This window comes from Ailuropoda melanoleuca, chromosome 5 (genome assembly GCF_002007445.2).
Source record: "Ailuropoda melanoleuca isolate Jingjing chromosome 5, ASM200744v2, whole genome shotgun sequence".
Lineage (NCBI taxonomy): Eukaryota > Metazoa > Chordata > Mammalia > Carnivora > Ursidae > Ailuropoda > Ailuropoda melanoleuca.
The window spans coordinates 59,201,003-59,217,729 of record NC_048222.1 but is presented as its reverse complement, the minus strand read 5'-3'; the positions used below and the strand labels follow the sequence as shown (position 1 = coordinate 59,217,729).

Below are 16,727 nucleotides of genomic sequence, written 5' to 3'. Positions count from 1 at the left end.
ATGACTGAAAAGGGAGAGGTCACGACCAGCACCATTGAAATTGCAAGGATTATTAGAAACTTTTATCAACAGCTATATGCCAAAAAACTAAACAATCTGGAAGAGATGGAGGCCTTCCTGGAAACCTATAAACTACCAAGACTGAAACAGGAAGAAATAGATTTCTTAAATAGGCCAATTAACTATGAAGAAATTGAGTCAGTGATAAACAACCTTCCAAATAATAAAACTCCAGGCCCAGACGGTTTTCCTGGGGAATTCTACCAAACATTCAAAGAAGAAATAATACCTATTCTCCTAAAGCTATTTCAAAAAATAGAAACAGAAGGAAAGCTACCAAACTCATTCTATGAGGCTAATATTACCTTGATCCCCAAACCAGGCAAAGACCCCCTCAAAAAGGAGAATTACAGACCGATTTCTCTAATGAATATGGATGCCAAAATCCTCAACAAGATCCTTGCTAATAGAATCCAACAGTACATTAAAAGGATTATCCATCATGACCAAGTGGGATTCATACCTGGGATGCAAGCATGGTTCAACACTCGCAAATCAATCAATGTGATACATCATATCAACAAGAAAAGACTCAAGAACCATATGATCCTCTCAATTGATGCAGAAAAAGCATTTGACAAAATACAGCATCCTTTCCTGATTAAAACCCTTCAGAGTGTAGGAATAGAGGGTACATTTCTCAATCTCATAAAAGCCATCTATGAAAAGCCTACTGCAAGCATTATTCTCAATGGGGAAAAGCTGGAAGCCTTTCCCTTAAGATCAGGAACACGACAAGGATGCCCACTCTCGCCACTATTATTCAACATAGTACTAGAAGTCCTTGCAACAGCAATCAGAAGACAAAAAGGGATCAAAGGTATCCAAATCGGCAAAGAAGAAGTCAAACTGTCTCTCTTTGCAGATGACATGATACTCTATATGGAAAACCCAAAGGAATCCACTCCCAAACTATTAGAAGTTATAGAACAATTCAGTAAGGTGGCAGGATACAAAATCAATGCCCAGAAATCAGTTGCATTTCTATACACGAATAACGAGACTGAAGAAAGAGAAATTAGGGAATCCATCCCATTTACAATAACACCAAAAACCATACGTTACCTTGGAATTAACTTAACCAGAGACGTAAAGGACCTATATCCTAGAAACTATAGATCACTTTTGAAAGATATTGAGGAAGACATAAAAAGATGGAAAAATATTCCATGCTCATGGATTGGAAGAATTAACATAGTTAAAATGTCCATACTACCCAGAGCAATCTACACTTTCAATGCTATCCCGATCAAAATACCGAGGACATTTTTCAAAGAACTGGAACAAATAGTCCTTAAATTTGTATGGAACCAGAAAAGGCCCCGAATCTCCAAGGAACTGTTGAAAAGGAAAAACAAAGCTGGGGGCATCACAATGCCGGATTTCGAGCTGTACTACAAAGCTGTGATCACAAAGACAGCATGGTACTGGCACAAAAACAGACACATCGACCAATGGAACAGAATAGAGAACCCAGAAATGGACCCTCGGCTCTTTGGGCAACTAATCTTTGATAAAGCAGGAAAAAACATCCGGTGGAAAAAAGACAGTCTCTTCAATAAATGGTGCTGGGAAAATTGGACAGCTACATGCAAAAGAATGAAACTTGACCACTCTCTCACACCATACACAAAAATAAACTCCAAATGGATGAAAGACCTCAATGTGAGACAGGAATCCATCAAAATTCTAGAGGAGAACATAGGCAACAACTTCTATGACATCGGCCAGAGCAACCTTTTTCACGACACATCTCCAAAGGCAAGAGAAATAAAAGATAAAATGAACTTATGGGACTTTATCAGGATAAAGAGCTTCTGCACAGCCAAGGAAACAGTCAAAAAAACTAAGAGACAGCCCACGGAATGGGAGAATATATTTGCAAAGGACACCACAGATAAAGGACTGGTATCCAAGATCTACAAAGAACTTCTCAAACTCAATACACGAGAAACAAATAAACAAATCATAAAATGGGCAGAAGATATGAACAGACACTTTTCCAATGAAGACATACAAATGGCTAACAGACACATGAAAAAATGTTCAAAATCATTAGCCATCAGGGAAATTCAAATCAAAACCACACTGAGATACCACCTTACGCCAGTTAGAATGGCAAAGATAGACAAGGCAAGAAACAACAATTGTTGGAGAGGATGTGGAGAAAGGGGATCCCTCCTACATTGTTGGTGGGAATGCAAGTTGGTACAGCCACTCTGGAAAACAGTGTGGAGGTCCCTTAAAAAGTTAAAAATCGAGCTACCCTATGACCCAGCCATTGCACTACTGGGTATTTACCCCAAAGATACATATGTAGTGAAGAGAAGGGCCATATGCACCCCAATGTTCATAGCAGCATTGTTCACAATAGCTAAATTGTGGAAGAAGCCGAGATGCCCTTCAACAGATGACTCGATTAAGAAGATGTGGTCCCTATATACAATGGAATATTACTCAGCCATCAAAAAGAATGATTTCTCAACATTTGCAGCAACATCAATGGGACTGGAGGAGATAATGCTAAGCGAAATAAGTCAAGCAGAGAAAGACAATTATCATATGGTTTCAGTCATTTATGGAACATAAGCGGTAGGAAGATTGGTAGGAGAAGGAAGGGAAGAAGGAAGGGGGGTAAACAGAAGGGGGAATGAACCATGAGAGACTATGGACTCTGGGAAACAAACTGCGGGCTTCAGAGTGGTGGGGGGTTGGGGAATGGGATAGGCCGGTGATGGGTATTAAGGAGGGCACGTATTGCATGGTGCACTGGGTGTTATATGCAAGTAATGAATCATGGAACTTTNTCAAAAACTAGGGATGTACTGGTATGGTGACCAACATAACATAATAAAAATTATTATAGAAAAAAAGAAATCAAATTTTGCATAAAGTAAAGGAGAGCCTCAAGAACCAGAAAAAGGCTGTTTTCTTATCAGCCAAGAACTTTAGCCTTAGATTAATGGAAAATATATGAAAAGAAGGAGAGAGGAACCTAAAAGTTTAGGCTCTGCTAAAGTGTCTTTCCTAATGTGAAAGAGTCTGGGAAATAGATAAACCTCCAGGGCAAATCTGGGAATCCTGTTAGTCACTTAACATAATGTGGTTCGAATCAAGAGATTCCCACACATTTTTAAATTCCTGGCTATGCTCTGTAGGATTAATCCCTGTAGATAATCAAAATTCAAAATAGAAGAGGTGAGACTCTGTACTGAGAGTGTAATCTTTGGAAAAGAAATACATATGATCCTATGGTGGCCACCAACGCCTAGATGTTACCTAAGTGGCAAAGGGACCCAGCAGGGATGCTGCTGCCTAGGGGAATGGGAGGGCTATGGCCAAGTCTATGCAACAGAAAGTAGAGAGAGAATTGAAAACCAGCCAATGTTTTGAGACCTTTCTGATAGCTAAGCCAGGCCCAGAAAGCCCATAATATTTCAAAAAGACATTGAGATTTGAGGAGTACCAACCTGGGTTAGCCAGTGCTTTAGTCTATGAGAAGATGAGTGAGGGTGGGATTAGAAAACAGCCGTGATACTCACTACCTAAACATGTCTTGTGCTTTTATGCCTCCACATGGCTTGTCCCTCAATCTGGAATTTCCCTTCTCCTCTTAACTGCCTCTGGAATAACTTAATGCTGGCACATTTTGAATGGGCATCCTGGGGGGAAAACTCGCTAATGAAAAGGGGAATAATTGTCAGAGAAAATTTCCATAATATTACTACTTATAATACCTAATTTTGAGGCAGAACACTATTTTTACAGCAACTGCATGAGGTCACTGCCTTTATCTTTATTTCACTAATGAAAAATAACTTGCCAAAAGTCACACAGTCGTAACTAGCAATGTCACTATTTTAACCCAAGTCTCTCAGTTTTAAGCTCCTTGTTCTTGAGCATTATGCTCTTAGGAAACCCCTTCTCTTCACCAAATATGTTGGTGAATATATGAAATAAGAAATGTTTAAACTAATTACAATTATATTGACCGGTTTGGGCATTCTCTCACTTGGCTCATGCTGCTGGAAACACAGTGCACAGTCTGGTTGGGTGTTAGGAGAGGCTGGGGGTGACAGCAAATAGTGATGGTTTTATTATCTCGCCAGACATTTAACACAGTTTTTCATTCCCTTACTCAAATCACTCCCAATGTTCCACCCTACATTTAAGCTACAATTCAAGTCAGTTTATCATCGGAGCATTTTTGTAATTTGGTTTTTCTTTATTAATCCAAATTCATTCAATTCATTTCAAAATCCACAGATATTTATGGAAAGCTATAATGTGCCAGGCACTACAGTGGGGAGGAGAAACAAAGATGAAATAAACACATTTCTCCAGGATCCCACGGACTTGTTGTGTGCATTGAAAGGTAATATTCTAAACACTATAATTAAGGTATATTCCAGGTATGATCAAAACAGAGACAAAAATTTCCTGAAAAGGTAGGATAATTTTATAAAGAATGTGAAATTTGAGCTAGGTATTGAAATATGAGCAGAAGTTTACTGGGCAGAGAAAAAGCAGAAGGATATTTCAAGGAGCAGCAGAACAAAGCATAAGAGTATGTAGTGTAGTGTGTTTGGATAATGGCAAGGAGCTCAGTGAAGGACTAACCAATTACGTACGTGGAGGAGAATAACAGAGGGCTTGAAATGCAGCATGGGGCCATAATATGAAGGTTCTTGCATGCCATGTTAAAGATTAAACAATAATTGTGGGGTTTGGGGTTTTTTTTTTAATTGACTTTATTTTTTTAACATTTACTCTCAGGTGTGTGCATGATTAAAATCTAGAGTTTTAATTTCTCTAAGTCCAAGATCACTTGGGAAAAAACATGTTTGTGTGTGTGCGTGCAAAGTAGTAGGCTAGGCACCAAGGGACATCCAAAGGGAGCACAGATTCACTGTCTGAGGGGCAGACAAAATAACTCCTGAAGAATCTTAGAGAATAAACTGATCTGGCTGCAGGAGGGAAGGCATGCCTTATTCTGCCAGCAGCTGTCTTTGCTCTAGCCTAATTCTCTAGAATCCGTTTTACCCATCCACCATGTGCATCTGTATAGAGCAATCCGCATGGCAGTAAGGGCCAAAAAGAAAGACTCTGTCTTCTAAGCTGATTAATTTTGCCCATCTTTAAACTTGAGTACTTATGATTTTACCTCTCAGGTTTTCTGGGAGGAAAAAACTAAGTTAAATTGTGACTTCTGGGTAGGGAAATTTTGTTTTTAAAAAGCTCACTCTTACAGGGAGCGTAAAGATGAACTGAAGAGAAGGGACACTTTCTCTTTTCCTTGTATAGTATTTTAATCCAGCCATTACATTCTCCTTCATTGTACTCCCACACACCATGCCAGTCCCTGACTCCAGCCTGGTCCTTTTCTCATGTTGTTCGTTCTGCCTGTTTACAGAAGAGAACTTCTCCCTCTTCACTGCCAAATCCAATACTATCTCTCCTTCAGGCACGAGCAAGTCCTGACTCCTCAATGAGGTGTATTCGGTCAGGTTCTTCAGCAGCAAGCCCTGTGGCAAGGATTCCCAAGCAAGTGGTTTATTAAGAAGTGTTCTCAGGAAAGAATGTAGAGAGTAGGGGAAGCAGGACAAAGAAGAGGAAGAAGCCAAACAAGGGTTGAAGCCTCAGTTCGATCCTATGGGGAGTTCTGGAGTACAAACTGTACCTCAAGTTTGTCCTGTCTCCAGGAGGCTAGACTTTCATACTCACACCAGTCAACCATTGGCTCTTGGCTTCTTCCAGAAGGGAGGTGTTGCCAGCATAAAACTTCTGGGAACTTCTGATTCTCTGTATCTGCAGGCAAAGCTGCCGCAGTAGCTCGAGGCTGATCGTCCAAAAACAGGTGCAGGTGGAAACTATTAGAAGGAAAGCACACAGAAGCTGGAGTCTGGATCTTGGATGTCTAGGAAGAACTTCAAACCAACTCACCTCCTTGAGATTCCTTCACATCAGAAGAACCAACCAAAGAAAAAGGAAGATCCTCACAGTACGAGTATCTGCATAAGTGGGCGTGCGAGTCTATTTCACCGCTAGTGTGAGTCCTACGCCATTCCTCAGTCTATAACACTCCTAGAGTTCGAGAGTGTGAGGTAATGCATCCATCAATCCAAGAGTAAAACCAGACGCATGGGGACTAATTTAGTCAGCTGATGATAAAGCATCAAGAGACCCTTGGTGACTACAAAATGCAGTTTGCCAGCGTGGAACCCATTCAAATGTAATAGCTCTCCCAGGTTAATGCATGGAAACTGGCTCTATAAGAACATTTTAAAATGAAAAGTATAGTAGAAAATTGTCAGCCATTTGAAGAGACAGTAGGCCTTTCCTGCTTTTGTTTCTCTATCTTTCATAGACGGATAGTAGTCTAAGACATTTACATGTAGAATGAGGCCTGGGAAATTGCTTAACTAAAATACCTCTCAGTCTAGGCTGGTAGGAACAAAGTGATGCTCAAATTTTGAATCCAAATCCAAAACGAATACATTGTATTTATACATGTATTTCCTCCTTTACATCACTTTTACCTTTTTTTTTTTTTTTTGAGGGGAAAGAAAAAAACTTAGAGAAAAGTGTGTTGTTAATACATAGAATTTCCCTTTTGTCTGCTGTCAAGATTAAAGTAGTAACAATAACAACTTCCTTTTTGTGAAACAAAAAGCTGATCAATGGCTATCTAGGCATTTGCTGTTGGCTGCAGAGCAAAAGAGCAGGTCAGCATATATCCTATAGCCCAACTCCATTCACATTTCCTTGTCTTCTTACCTTGACCTCTTCTGGGCTAGAGATCTGAGAGGCTGGTTTCTAAACGCATATCCAAGTTTTTCTGATTGGCATACTGAGGAAGGGCTGCTGGAGTCATTAGATATCTTGGATGAAATTTGCTTAATTATCAATCATTAAATTTAAAAGACAAGGAAATCCTGCTTATAAATATCAACTCTCAATAATCTAGAATTTCTTTACTTTTCATTCTGTGACTATCACGAATTCCTGTATTTTTTAAAGTTGTTTTGCTTTTCTGAAAATATCAGAAGTAAGGCTGAAGTATAAAGGGTTTTTGATGACAGCTATGTTTTGCTCTGAATGCTATACAGTTTGGAGTGAATCGCTGTTCTTTAGCTGATGGAGGTTATAGTCCGAATAATCAGTAAAAATTCTAAGTGTTGGCAGCAGGAAACACTAGGCAGCTGAAAGCATAATGAAGGCAACTAACTATCTTAGCACCAGGCAGGGGAAAAGAAAAAAATCACTGAATAGGTAAGTTTTCTTTTCTTAATGAAGTCTAACATAAAATGATTATCTAAAATAAGATGCCAGTACTCCCATTTATAATATTTATTACCTCCATTTATAATTTTATAATATTCTAATAAATATTTATAATATTTACTATTAAGATCTTATTAGTATCTTAATGCTATTCTATTTTTAATATATTTGTTATTTTAATTACTTGGATCTCATTGCTTTTAGGGCAAATATATTTCTCACAACCACATCTCTTCATTTACTCACACAACAAGCATTTATGGAGCACTCTTGCCTTCCAGGTCCAAGGTTATGCACTCTGGATTCAGTGATAAGAGGCAGAGAGTCTTTCCTCCTAATCTGTTCACAGTCTAGTTGACTGTGACAGTCAGGGGTCTTTGTTACAAGCTACAGAAGTTATACTATTGAGTTAAGCAGGAATAGAATTTCATGAGAGGACATGAAGCAGCTCAAAAAATCACTCAGAAAGCAAGAGAATCAGATTCAAGTCCACATAGCCAGAAACAGTGTCCAAAATGACAGCATAGTAGAAGCAGTGAGGACGTCTACGCTGTAGGCACAAGCATTGACCCCTGCAGCTTGCCCTGGAGACACACCTGGTAGTGGGGACTGGAGGCCACCACTTTCACCTCTGCCCTGCCGCCTACTCCAGGAGACTGCAGGTGCTGTCATCATCACCTGGAGGACTTCCTCCTAGCCTCGGCTTCTTAATAGTCTTGGTTTAAAAGCTCCTACGGGTCTGTAAACTGTTCTGTAAACTGGTGAGCCGAGGTGAGGTGCCCAAGCCCAGGTAAAAAGAGAAGCCAGGAAAGTGAATGTCTGACATTTTCAGCTTCTGTAGTGGAATTCTCCAAATTTAAGAATAGCATGGGCATACAGGACAAGCACAGTGACAAATCTTCACTACAGTCCTACTTTTGGTTACCCCAAATTAACGTGTACTCTTCTTTCCTTCCTAACCCAGCCTATTCTGATAATATGTGAGTCTCTAAGGAAATGAGCTTACATGATTTACTGGCAAGGGAATAATGTCAATAGAACACAGAAGTTGTGTTGGTCCATTTATGATTTTTCTCAGGATACAAATGTTTTGTGCCATCAAGTAACTAGTGAATGCTTACATAGCTGAACACAGGACGCTGCGGAGGAGCAATGTACTGTATATGGTGCCTATTCACACTCTCCTTCCTGTTTTATTTTGGGCATGTGCTCTGCTCAACAAGTGCTCACTGTGTGATTCTACCCAATCTTTGTGTATTTTGCCTCTACCTCCATAGATTAGCAGCCTTAACTCTTTTTTTATATACAACCCATTTAAAAATAAAGGTTCGACACTTTCAATGCTATCCCAATCAAAATACCAATGACATTTTTCAAAGAACTGGAACAAATAGTCGTTAAATTTGTATGGAACCAGAAAAGGCCCCGAATCGCCAAGGAACTGTAGAAAAGGAAAAACAAAGCTGGGGGCATCACAATGCCGGATTACGAGCTGTACTACAAAGCTGTGATCACAAAGACAGCATGGTACTGGCACAAAAAGACACATAGAACAATGGAACAGAATAGAGAACCCAGAAATGGACCCTCGGCTCTTTGGGCAACTAATCTTTGATAAAGCAGGAAAAAATATCCAGTGGAAAAAAGACAGTCTCTTCAATAAATGGTGCTGGGAAAATTGGACAGCTACATGCAAAAGAATGAAACTTGACCACTCTCTCACACCATACACAAAGATAAACTCCAAATGGATGAAAGACCTCAATGTGAGACAGGAATCCATCAATATCCTAGAGGAGAACATAGGCAGCAACCTATACGACATCGTCCAAAGCAACCTTTTTCATGACACATCTCCAAAGGCAAGAGAAACAAAAGATAAAATGAACTTGTGGGACTTCATCAAGATAAAAAGCTTCTGCACAGCCAAGGAAACAGTCAAAAAAACTAAGAGACAGCCCACGGAATGGGAGAATATATTTGCAAAGGACACCACAGATAAAGGACTGGTATCCAAGATCTACAAAGAACTTCTCAAACTCAATACACGAGAAACAAATAAACAAATCATAAAATGGGCAGAAGATATGAACAGACACTTTTCCAATGAAGACATACAAATGGCTAACAGACACATGAAAAAATGTTCAAAATCATTAGCCATCAGGGAAATTCAAATCAAAACCACACTGAGATACCACCTTACGCCAGTTAGAATGGCAAAGATAGACAAGGCAAGAAACAACAATTGTTGGAGAGGATGTGGAGAAAGGGGATCCCTCCTACATTGTTGGTGGGAATGCAAGTTGGTACAGCCACTCTGGAAAACAGTGTGGAGGTCCCTTAAAAAGTTAAAAACTGAGCTACCCTATGATCCAGCCATTGCACTACTGGGTGTTTACCCCAAAGATACAGATATAGTGAAGAGAAGGGCCATATGCACCCCAATGTTCATAGCTGCATTGTCCACAATAGCCAAATCATGGAAGGAGCCGAGATGCCCTTCAACAGATGACTGGATTAAGAAGCTGTGGTCCATATATACAATGGAATATTACTCAGCTATCAGAAAGAACGAATTCTCAACATTTGCTGCAACATGGACGGCACTGGAGGAGATAATGCTAAGTGAAATAAGTCAAGCAGAGAAAGACAATTATCATATGATTTCTCTCATCTATGGAACATAAGAACTAGGATGATCGGTAGGGGAAGTAAGGGATAAAGAAAGGGGGGGAAATCAGAAGGGGGAATGAAACATGAGAGACTATGGACTATGAGAAACAAACTGAGGGCCTCAGAGGGGAGGGGGGTGGGGGATTGGGATAGACTGGTGATGGGTAGTAAGGAGGGGCACGTATTGCATGGTGCACTGGGTGTCATATGCAACTAATGAATCATCAAACTTTACATCAAAAACCAGGGATGTACTGTGTGGTGACTAACATAATGTAATAAAAAAACATTAAAAAAATAAGGTTCAAGATATTCTGTAGTATTTATTAGGAATTTTAACTTTAAAAAAAAAAAAACTGGGCCAGAATAGTTATTGTACTTGCTACTGCTCTAGTTATAAAATTGTATGGGTTTTGAGTGTTTGTCTTAATCTACTTTTTCTAATAAGCCCTGTAATTATTTGTAAATGATTTTCTAGGACATGAGGTTTTCAGGAACATGCAGACCAGTTATAGAAGAAACATTTAAACCTAAAAAAAAAAAAGTGCTTTTATTAACATGATGCAAAAATCTCTTATACTACCACAAGCACCCTTACCTCCTTCCTAAAGGGAGTAAAACAATTTTTCATGCTGGTAAAAATTCCTGTAGTTCTGCCACAGGCCCGCTGTAATGTCTGGGCTAGATTGGAAGGTTCACCACCACCTAGCACAGCTACACAAGATAGTGGGGAAAGAGAAATAAAAATAAGAAGAAAATATGTTAAAATTTATGATTGCATAAAACACATAGCAAAAAAAGAAGTATGGTTAAGAGCCATCGTTTTTATCTCTAAAGCTGGTTTAGAGGCAATAACAGGTCATGATTTCCCTCTTTTATTAACAATTCTGTTTGCCCTTTGCTTTCAGCTACCACCTCTCTTGGTGAGGGTTCTCTGACCAAGCTACTATCACTGAAGGATCTGGGTGCTTTATGATACTCCTGTACAGGTCTGCTATTATCTTTCATTAAATATTACCACTGGGAAGAGAATTATGGGGCATTCTATAGGTCCTATCCATTCTCCTTCCTTTCCCCTTTTACAGCAGCAAACCAAGATAAGCATTCCATGTGCTGATGGAAACATCCCTTCATTAGAGATTGGGAACTCTAAATCAATGTCGCAGGGCAAGAGAAGTAAACATTTTCAAATGGATCATTAGACACTAGGTTTAATACTAACAAGAGGCTCTCCCACTTCCAACCTTTGGTTCCAAGACCCATATGTCTGTTTGGGTGATGGGAAAATTAGCATTATATGTTGGGCAATAGCTCAGAGAATTTGCTGCTGGCGCAGTGCCTGAGTCTTTAATAGGCCATCCCATCACCCCATCATTTTACATGTCTAAAGCTTTTAAAGAATGTGGTTCTAAGTCCATTGTCTTTGCCTCTTTTCCTATAAAGTGAATATTCTTTAGTTAGAAACATGTTTGTAGTGCACTGCAATGTTTAATAAGGCATTCTGTGATTCCTCAGATGGTGATGCCGATATAAGCAAAAAATGAAAAACCGAAAAACCATCACCACATAAAAATATTCAATTGCCATTTCTTCCATGATGGTAAAGATCCAGTGTTATTTAAGTTCAACTGGATGGCTGGTTCCCCTCAGATATTATCCCATGTTGGGAGGCAGTATCACTCACTGTTGGTTCCTGCTGCTTATTGACTGATCACTCATCAATGGATGTAAATAGGTCAGCCTTAGAGAGGTGTGGTCCGTAATGTTGAGTTGCTACAACACCTTCATCTTTGACACCAAGGCTACTTTGTTTTTGAGCCGATTGAGCAGGGGTTGGAATGACTATGGAAAGAGGCTCATCAACATTCATTGACAGAGAGTCATCTTGTCCACTTCATTACTGAAAACCTTCCTTACTAAGGAGGACTTTTGATAAATGTTCACCCTAAAAACACGGTTCTCCTGTTTTGAGCCTGTTCTAAGAAGCCTATGCATGTACTATCAAACCTCCTTGACACCACTATTCCAATTTTGTTATCTCAGAATAAAGAGCCTTCACTCAGGTCATATTTCCTTCGAGGAAAAGTAAACAATCAAATATAGAACTTAGAGTTCTGCCTCCCCTGGAGGATTTTTTTAATCCTTTAAGGAAGGATTAGTTACCTCATTTGTCATCAGCTGTCAGCTCCTACAAGGTTTGCTTCAGCTGCAAAAGCCACTTGCCCTAGGGCATAACTTTCCCAAGGCACCACATAACCCAATGACTGATTGAGGTGGAAGTATAAGGGCCCGGCCATTTGGGACCTGCAGGACTATGCTGATGAATACGCTCTAGAAATCTCCACAGGGTTGGCCATGTTACGTTGGTCCAACAACATCATCCAACTTCTTCCTCTGATCAATGCTGCTTTTCTTCCATTCCTTTCTCAGGTGTTGATTCCAAATAAATGTTCTCCATTTCAAACTCCACCTCAGTATCTATTTGTGGATAACCTAACCTGTGACACCATGTATAAATCTGGATGGAATGTTTTCCTTCTCAGTCAACTAGTCTAGGAACCAATCCATAAGTAGGGGTTGAAAGAGGTTTGACTATGTGGCAAGATCAGCTGAACTGATATAAAAACTTCATGCTTGTGTAAAATAATTGTGCTTTCACGACTTGTGCAAGCCAGAACTTCTAGGTACCACTGCCACCTGATGATAGAGTGATTAAAGGCCTGCCTGATTTTATGGCTAGTGTATTATATCGTTACGAATTAATCCATGATCAGGTGTGTAGTTACAAGAGTAATAGCTAACTCTTAAAAAGAGTCTACTACCTTTCCCAAATAGGTGTGGCTTCATCCTCAAATCCTAAGGACCTTTTCTGAAATTTTATTTTCGAGGGAAACTTACTCTAGGTACACCCAAATCTTCCAAAGACGCTATAAGCACAGCCTATCTACTATATGACAGAAATGAGCTCTAATTTCCACCAAGTCTTATAAAATGAAGTGCTTCCTAAATATTGAAAGAGAGCTTAGAAACAGGTGGCAAATGACCACTACTAGACCTAACTATTGCATTTCAGGAAAGTATGATAGGTTTTGTAACAGAGTAAAATGTATTGGGTTAAGGATGCCTGGCCATGGTGGTGATGGTGACTCATTTAAGCCAGCCTGGAATGGAGGATGATTCAAGTGAGGATCCCTGAAGACAGTGACATCTGGGATGGGATTTGAGGAATGAGCCTGAACAAAGGGACAGAAAAAAAATGCAATGGCATTCTCAGCCAAGGGGTCAGCATTTATCAAAGAAGTAAGGTGAGAAAGTACAAGGCATATTCATAGTATTACAAGTTTTGAAATCAACCTTGTATCTCAACTAATTTTCAGGAACTCTGGTCTCTGGAAAACTGTGAAAATATATATTCTTTAATATTAGAGGGAAAACCTCCAGAAAAATGTCCAAGGGTTACAAATAAATATTTTTATCCTCTCCTACTTGCTGCATGGAGAGAGATTTGTGGCAATATTGCACAAATTTCACAAAGGAGAAAAATAAATTGCAAGAACTCTTTCCTCCTTGTCCTCTTTCAGTTCTTGGGGATATGCCATGGAAGGAGGTTTATGCATGCAAATACCACCTTACATTATGTCATAGTGGTTAATAATGTAGGCTCTGGGTTGGTTCAGAGCTCCATAAGTTATTGGCTATGAAACCCTTAGCAAATTATTTAACCTTTCTTTTTTTTTAAATTTTTTTATTTTAATTTTTTAATATAAAGTTCGATGATTCATTGGTTGTGTATAACACCCAGTGCACCATGCAATACGTGCCCTCCTTACTACCCATCACGAGCCTATCCCATTCCCCCACCCCCTTCCCCTCTGAAGCCCTCATTTGTTTCTCAGAGTCCATAGTCTCTCATAAACCTCAATTTCCTTGTGTGTAAAATGGAGAGAACACATCTCTAAATAATGAAGTTATTGCACAGAGGATTAAGTGAGGTAAGAGAAAGTGCTAAGTGAGGTAAGAGAAATAAAGTGTTCAGTGAAGTGCTGGGTTATGAAAAAATGCTTCAAAATTAGCTATTTTTCATTATTATTAATTGAAATATTTGTATGATACCCTCTAAATATCAGAGACTTTAGATAAGCACAATAGGACGGTGGGCTTGTCTTGGTTCTCTCTGTAGTCCTCTGTACTGTGATCTTGACTGTCTAACTTCTTTCCTATGATTCAGGATGGCTACAGACCAACTTTTTAAGTTCTTGTTCATGATTATGGAGATAATAGGAAATCCATTCTCTGATGCTATCAAATCATTACACTTATGTATATATTTAACATTGCCAAATCCTGAATGAAGGTTAATGTTCATGGCAGAGAACAACATTTGAAAATTAAGGAATTTGAATTCCACTTAGCTTTACTGACAAAAATAATCACTGGAAATGCAAGTAATTAATTTAGGTTAATGTCAGGGATACCAGGGATATTTGTGATATCTGTATGAAAGAGACGTTTGTCCTATCTAATCTATACTTTATGTTTCTTACTAAGAATCAGGAAGAATGCTATACATAGAAAAAAAAGGGATCAATGTTTCTCATATCTTGTACCTCATGCTATATTTTCCAAAGTGGGTTTTGAAAACTACTAGTTTTTGGAGATCATAGTTTATGTGAAAACGGGCTCCACGGTCAAAGAGGTTCAAGAAATAGAGGTTTTGGGGCGCCTGGGTGGCACAGCGGTTAAGCGTCTGCCTTCGGCTCAGGGCGTGATCCCGGCGTTATGGGATCGCCCCACGTCAGGCTCCTCTGCTGTGAGCCTGCTTCTTCCTCTCCCACTCCCCCTGCTTGTGTTCCCTCTCTCGCTGGCTGTCTCTATCTCTGTCAAATAAATAAATAAAATCTTTAAAAAAAAAAAAAAGAAAAGAAATAGAGGTTTTATTCTGCTTTGTTGAGATATAACTGACATATAATATTGTATAAACCTAAGGTGTATAATGTGACAATTTGATAGATGTTTAGATTGTGAAATGATTACCACAATAAGGTTAGTTAACACACCCAGCACCTCACATAATTGTGTGTGTTTGCGTGCACACTCGCGTGTGTCTGTTGAGAGCATTTAGGATCTACTCTATTGGCAATTTTCAAGTATATGATACAGTGTTGTTACCTCTAGTTACCATGCTGTAAAATAAATCCCCAGACCCTATTCATCTTATAACTGGAATTTTGTACCCTATAACTAACACCTTCCCAATTCTCCCACCCCTCAGCCCCTGGCAACCACCAATATACTCTTTCTATGAGTTCACCTTGTTTAGATTTCACCTATAAGTGAGACTGTCCAGTATTTCTCTTTCTTTGTATGACTTATTTCACTTAGCACTCAAGGTCCATCCACGTTGTCACAAATGGGAAGATCTCCTTCTTTATGAATGAATAATATTCCATTTATATATATTACTTTTTTACTCATTCACCTTTCAATGGACATTTAGGTTGTTTTCATGTCTTGCCTACTGTGAATAATGTTGCAATGAACATTTCTGCACATATCTGCACATATGTCTTTGAGATAGTGATTTCATTTCTTTTAGCTACATACCCAGAAGCAGGGTTGCTAGAGCCAATGGTAGTCTTATTTTTTAATTTTTTGAGGAACCTCCATATGTTTTCTAAAATGGCTGTACCAGTTTACATTCCCACCAATGTGTACAAGGGTTTCCTTTTCTCCACCACCTTGCCCACATATACTTCTTGTCTTTGTGATAATAGCCATTCTAACAGGTATGAGATGCTATCTCATTATGGTTTTAATTTTATTTTGATGATCAGTGATGTTGAACATTTCTTCATTTACCTGTTGAAAGGTTTTAACAAAGTTAAACAGGATTCCCTACTATAAGACCTCTCAGAAATTTTACTCTGTACTTACAAATTGTAGATTTCTAAGAGGGGGTAGAGCAGTGCCATCCAATAGAAATATAATGTGAGCCACATATGTATTTTTTTTTAAAGATTTTATTTACTTATTTGACAGAAATAGAGACAGCCAGCGAGAGAGGGAACACAAGCAGGGGGAGTGGGAGAGGAAGAAGCAGGCTCACAGTGGAGGAGCCCGATGTGGGGTTCGATCCCACAAGGCCAGGATCACGCCCTGAGCCAAAGGCAGACGCTTACCTGCTGTGCCACCCAGGCGCCCCCACATATGTATTTTTTAACATTCCAGAAGTCACATTAAAATGAAAGAGGTAAAATTAATCATATATTTTTAATCTAATATATCCAAAATGATATCATTTTAACATACAGCCAACATAAAATTGTTAATGAGCTATTTTACATTGTTTTCCCCCCATACTGAGTGTTTGAAATCCAGTGTGTATTTTCAACATGTAGCACATCACAATTTAGACCAGCCACATTTCAAGAGCTCAACAGACTTGTATAGTGAGTGGCTACCACATTTGATAGTACATGGCTAGACTATGAAGTACTTCTCAAACTTGCTTTTCTATGCATTAGATCTCATGGAACATGTTGAGGGATTATATTTCCTTTTGAGAAACACTCATTTACAGAGGAGACTAAGAGAGATATAACCAGGTGGAAAGAGAAGAGTGAGGAAAGGGAACATGTCATCAAGCTATGAGATTGAGCAAACATGAAGCCTTAGTGGCTACTGTTAATATTAACTTAGGAAAACAC

At 39.1% G+C, this 16,727-nt stretch overlaps 1 pseudogene; it reads right to left on the bottom strand.

Moving 5' to 3' along the window:
- The window catches only part of LOC100470187, a 163,985-nt pseudogene that overhangs the window by 14,312 nt on the left and 132,946 nt on the right, over window positions 1–16,727 (bottom strand).